This window comes from Leucopleurus acutus (genome assembly GCF_964270905.1).
Source record: "Leucopleurus acutus genome assembly, chromosome: 7".
Taxonomy (NCBI): Eukaryota; Metazoa; Chordata; class Mammalia; order Artiodactyla; family Delphinidae; genus Leucopleurus; species Leucopleurus acutus.
This window is the reverse complement of record NC_139150.1, coordinates 19,249,502-19,256,075: the sequence shown is the minus strand read 5'-3', so window position 1 is coordinate 19,256,075 and position 6,574 is coordinate 19,249,502.

Here is a 6,574-nt window from a genome sequence, read left to right as displayed (position 1 = left end):
TTCAGTGGCTGTATCTGCTTATATCATAGCCTAAACCCTTCAGGCTACTTGGAAAAGCCTTTCATGACCTGCCCACCATCATCCCTCCTTGGCATCCAGCTCTTCTCTTACTACGTTCTAAGCTGCAGTTGCTCCAAATGCACTGTGGACTAGCTGCACTGTTATATCTGCTGTTCCCTCCACTGGGAAATCTTCCATTCCTTTCCTTTCATATCACCAAGCTCCCATATTTTTTTCAACTTCATGTAGAAAACTTTCCTGCATCTCCCTGCCTCCAAGATGGGGTGAGATGCTCATCTATGTTCTTACAGCTTCCCATTCTTCCTCTGTGATTGACTACTTCATACTGGACTGTGATTGATTGTTTTTCATCACCCTGATTAAGGTAGCAAATCTAAGAGGGCAGTCACAAGCCTTCCCTGTAGCTTCTAACATAGTAACTGTCACACAGAAGACTCTTAACCAACATCTATTGAAATAAGCATCTAACATATTTTCAAAGAATTCCAGCAAAGGATGATTTTTTTTGTGTTCCGTGGTTACCCATTCTTGGTTTAACAAATCAAATAAGAAACTTTTCCTTGAAACTAACCTAACTCTTTGCTGTTGTAACTTTTAAACACAAAATCACACTTAACATCAAATCATCTTGAAGGGATTTACAGGTGTGTTCTTACCCTTGTATTTCTTTTTTAGAAAGTTGCTGTGCTTGATCAAACCAGGGTCTTAAACGTGGTAAATGTATGGGTTCAAATGAAGAGATGTGTATTCTCATCCATAATGCAAGAAGGCCTTAAAAGATGGTGAATACTAAAAACACCAGACTGGGGATTTGGATACCTGGGTTTTAGTCCCTTTATTGTGTGACCTTGAGAACTCTAGCAGGCTCTCCTCATTCTAATGTATCTAGCTATCTGCAAAATGTGGTAACTAAGCTTGTTATAATTCTGTTTAAAGCGAGGGTCAGTGGATTCTGAGTTTGTGCCTGGGGAACTTCTGTGGGAAGAGGATAAGAGTTTTAGGGCATGGACCTACAGACCTTTATTTGAGATAACTGTAGAGGTAGATTTACATATAGTTGTAAGAAAAAATAGAGAGAGATTCTGTATACCCTTTACTCTGCTTTCCCCAAAGACAACATCTTGCATAACTATAATATTGATATAATACCACAACCAGGAAGTTGACACTGATATTCAGATTCTATCAGCTTTATATGCGCTTTTTTGTGTATATGTATTTAGTCCTGTGATGTTTATCACATGTATAGAATCCTGTGACCAACGCCACAGTCAAGATACAGAAAATCTCCATCAGAAAGATCCCTCGCGCTGCATTTTATGGTCACAGCTGCTATCCTCCCCCTCTTCCTCCCTTAATTCCGGGCAACTACAAATCTACTTTACAGCTTGGAGTTACCTTATTTGCCAATGTAATATAAATGAATCATGTGGTCTGTGTCTTTTGGGGACTGGCTTTTTTTTCCCCACTCAGCATCACTTCCTTGAGGTCTGTCCAAGTTATTGTATGATTAATACATCATATCTTTTAATTGCTGAATGGTGTTCCATGGTATGGATGGACCACAGTTTGTTTAACTAGTTACCCACTGATAAACATTTGGGTTATTCCCAGTTTAGAGTTATTATGAATAAAGCTGCTATGAATACTGCTGTACAGGTTCTTGTGTGAACACGTTTTTATTTCTCTAGTGTAAATGCCCAAGAGTGAAATTGCTGGGTCATCCAGCTGGTGCATATTTAGTTTGTAGGTAACTGCCAGACTCTTTTCCAGAGTGGTTGTATCATTTTATTTCCCACCAGCAATGTGTGAAAGAACCAACGTCCTCTCAGCATCCTCTCTCTAGAATTTGGGGTTACTACTCTTTTTTTTTTTTTTTTTGCGGTACACAGGCCTCTCACCATTGTGGTCTCTCCCGTTGCGGAGCACAGGCTCAGCGGCCATGGCTCACGGGCCCAGCCGCTCCGCGGCACGTGGGATCTTCCTGGACTGGGGCACGAACCCGCGTCCCCTGCATCGGCAGGCGGACTCCCAACCACTGTGCCACCAGGGAAGCCCCTACTGCTCTTTTTTATTTTAGCTATTTTGTTAAGTGTAGAGTGATATCTCACTGTGGTTTTAATTTGCATTTCCCTAATGGCTAACAACATTGAACATCTTTTCATGCACTCATTTGCCATCTGTATAACCTTTTTGGTGATACAGACATCTATTTTGGCTGCTACAAGGTACTTCTCCCTTCCTTCTTGATTCTCAGTGGATTCTAAGGCAGAGGTAAATAGCTTACAAATAAATAATGAGCTATTGTACTTGAGCGCTTACTATTGGGTACAATATAGTGTTCTAGGTGATGGGGTAAAGCAGTGATGAAAACGGATAAAAATCCCTGGTTTCATGAAGCTCATATTCTAGTGGGCGGAGATGGCCAGTAGACAGCAAAAATAAGTTACATTTATAGTATAGTAGATGACCTTAGTGCTTTAGAAAAAAATTAAAAAACAGAAAAGAGAGCCAGGGAGTTACCTTAGTTGCAGTTTAAAATAGGGTGGTCAGAAGAGGCAACCTTTCCTGAGAGTGGACATTTGAGTGAAGACCTGGAGTGAGGGGAAGCTCTGTGGGTGTCTGGTAGAAGATTTCTCCTGGCCTTGAAGCAGGTGTGTTCAAGGAGCATCAAGGTGGCCAGGATGGCTGGAGCAGTGTTGGAGGAGGGTGACCACACAGGACTTCTGGGGTGAGAGTTGGGTAGGACTTGGCTTCTCCTTCAGTGAGTTGGGGAGGCTTTGGAAGGTGTGGTGCAGAAGGGTGGCAGGTTCCGATTTCAGCTTCAAAAGGATGATCCTGTTTGCTCTGTTGAGAGTGGCCTGAAGACAGGAGGGTGGCATCAGGGAGACCATGTTGGAAACTACTGCAGTTTCCTAGGTGAGGAATGATGGTGGATTGGATAGGGTGGTGGCAGGGAGGATCGCAAGAAATGGCAGATTCAGAATATATTTTGTAGTAGAGCAGATATAATTTCTTATTGAGCTGAATGTGAATGAGCGGGAAAGATAAGAGAGAAGTCTGAGTCCAAGTTCTTGGTTGGAACATCAGAAGGATGGAGATGCCTTTCATGGAGACAAGGAAGACTGGGGGAGGGAGTTCAAGATCTCGGATCAAGATGTGCATCCTTGGGGCTTCCCTGGTGGCGCAGTGGTTGAGAGTCCGCCTGCCGATGCAGGGGACACGGGTTCATGCCCCGGTCCGGGAGGATCCCACATGCCGCGGAGCGGCTGGGCCCGTGAGCCATGGCCGCTGAACCTGCGCATCTGGAGCCTGTGCTCTGCAACAGGAGAGGCCACAACAGTGAGAGGCCCGTGTACCGCAAAAAAAAAAAAAGAATGTGCATCCTTTAAGGTGATTTAGACACCAAGTGGAGAGGACATGATGAGGAGACAGTTGGATGACTGGGGTCCTGGGGAGAGGCTTGGGTGGAGATATTAAATTTTGGGTCACTTCTGAGGCAGTACCTATCACATAGTTAGTGATTTAAAATGGAGGCTTCTTTTGTAATCACAGGTCCTCAAGTCCTTAATGCAAAATCCTCGGGACCAGGTTTTAGAAAAGCATTAAATTGAATATGAAATTGCCAATATCTGACTATTCTTGACGTACAATAATAATAATTTTATTATTTCACTGTACTATTTCACTGTAATAGTACATTCCAAATGCCTTATATTATGTAACACTCCCAGTGCGGTCTGGAAAAGTACTCTATAGTCAAGCATGGAGGTATTTCTGTAAGTCCAACATATTCATACTGAGTGGGATTTATCTACACACACACACTCACCCTTTCAGGTCAGCTTTGCTGCCAAAGGCATCATAACAGTGTTTTACATTTGTGTCTCACATTTTTAGATTTTGGATTGTGAACTTGTATTATTATCATTGTTGTTATTATTATTTTACCATTCTGTGTGGCATCCACAGAGTTGAATGAGCGGAAGGTACTGAGGGGCATATTTCAGCTCAATTTTAAGCCTGTGTCAGTACTCTTCAATGATAAATCATGGTGCTTCCAAAGGTGGGAGCTCTCTGTCTTATCAGTAAATACAAGACCTGAATAACCACTTATTGGGGGATATTTTAGGGGAAATTCAATCATTCGAGAGATGATTGGAGTTGATGTCTTTTACAGTTCTTGATCTCACTGAGACAGGATGACTAAATCCTTTCTACTCTTCAGGCCTCATTCTCTGCATCTGTAAAATGGGGACAGGGAGTTGAACTTTGTGAATGCTGAGGTGCTTTTGGCATTAACGTTTTCAGGGTCTCTCTGATTCTCTGTATCTTCTCACTGGTTTTCCCCCCCACCCATCTCTACACATCCTTGTCTGCTAAGTAACCCTTGTCCATACTGTACCATGGCAATTTCCCCACGATGTGCAATGAGGGATTAGCATGGGCAGCTGGGAAAGGGAGGCCGAGGTTCCCCTGTTGCTTCCCAAATTGGGAAAAAGTCATTTTTCAGGAATTACTTCTTGACCTCTAAGTGTGTTTTGACTTGTGCAGCATCCGCAGTCTTCCTGGGAGATCGCTAATCCAGGGCACAGCTTCACCTTCCTGGCATGGTGTTCTTGTTGCAGGGCCTCCCCTTTCCAGTTCTGTTGGGAAATGAGTTATTTGATAAAATAATTTTTCTTTTTAAAAAAAAATATTTATTTATTTATATTGAAGAAGAGTCGATGTACCATATTATATAAGTTACAGTGTACAATATAGTGATTCACAATTTTTAAAGGTTTATAGTCATTATAGAATATTGGCTATCTTCCCTGTGTTGTACAGTATATCTTTGTAGTTTATTTTATACATAAGTTTGTAGCTTTTAATTTCCCATCCCTATATTACTCCTCCCCTTTTCCCTCTCCCTGCTGGTAGCCACGAGTTTGTTCTCTATATCTGTGAGTCTGTTTCTTTTCTGTTATGTTCACTCTTCTGTTGTATTTTTAAGATCCACATATAAGTGATATCACGCAGTACTTGTCTTTCTGTCTTACTTATTTCACTTAGTATAATACCCTCCAAGCCCATCCATGTTGTTACAAGTGGCAAAATTTCATTCTTTAAAATTTTTTTTGGCTGAGTACTATTCCATTGTGTGTGTGTGTGTGTGTGTGTGTGTGTGTGTGTGTGTGTGTGTGTGTATACATACATACCACATCTTCTTTATCCATTCATCTGTTGATGTACTCTTTGGTTGCTTTCATGTCTTGGCAATTGTAAATAATGCTGCTCTGAACATTGGCGTGTGTGTATCTTTTCAAATTAGTGTTTTTGTTTTTTTCAGATATATACCCAGGAGTATGTATCACATGGGTCATATGGTAGTTGTATTTTTAGGTTTTTGCGAGCCCTCCATACTGTTTTCCACAGTGGCTGTACCAATTTACATTCCACCAACACTGTACGAGGGCTCCCTTTTCTCTAAATCCTCGCCAGCATTTGTTATTTGTGTTCTTTTTGATGATAGCCTTTATGACAGGTGTGAGGTGATATCTCATTGTGGTTTTGATGTGCATTTTCCTGATGATTAGTGATGTTGAACATCTTTTCATGTGCCTGTTGGCCATCTGCATGTCCTCTTTGGAGAAATGTCTATTCAGGTCTTCTGCCCATTTAAAAAAATATATTTAATTAATTAATTAATTTTCTTGGCTGTGTTGGGTCTTAGTTGCAGCACGTGGGATCTTTCTTTGCAGCACACGGGCTTCTCTCTAGTTGTGGCGTGCGAGTTTTCTCTCTCTCGTTGAGGCGCATGAGCTCAGTAGTCATGGCTTGTGGGCTTAGTTGCCCCACAGCATGTGGGATCTTAGTTCTAAGATCAGGGATCGAACCCGTGTCCCCTGCATTGGAAGGCGGATTCTTTACCACTGGACCACCAGGGAAGTCCCTTCCGCCCATTTTTAAATTGGGTTGTTTGTTTTTTTGATGTTGAGTTGTATGAGCTGTTTATATATTTTGGATGTTAACCCTTTATTGGTCATATCATTTGCAGATATTTTCTCCCATTCAGTAGACTGTCTTTCATTTAGTCAATGGTTTCCTTTGCTGTGCAAAAGATTTAAGTCTAATTAGGTCCCATTTGTGTATTTTTGCTTTTATTGCCTTTGCTTTAGGAGACAGATCCAAAAAAATATTGATACTATTTTATGTCACAGAGTGTTCTGCCTGTGTTTTCCTCTAGGAGTTGTATGGTTTCCAGTCTTACATTTACACCTTTATGCCCTTTAGACTTATCAAAATTCTCAAGCAGGTTAGAGCCAACTGGTCCACTCCTAGGCACCTGCTCAAAAGAAACTCTTGCACACATTCAGCAGGAGGTACGTACAATGACCTTTGTCATAACAGTCACCACGGTAGAAAAAACCTGGATGTCACCAGGAAAGGTGGTGAATAAAGCATGGCAAAGCCACCCAATGGGCATTATACAGCCTTCCAAATGGAGGAACAACGCAACATGCCTCCATATGGATGAATCTTTGCAAAATGATATAAAGTGAAAGGTTAT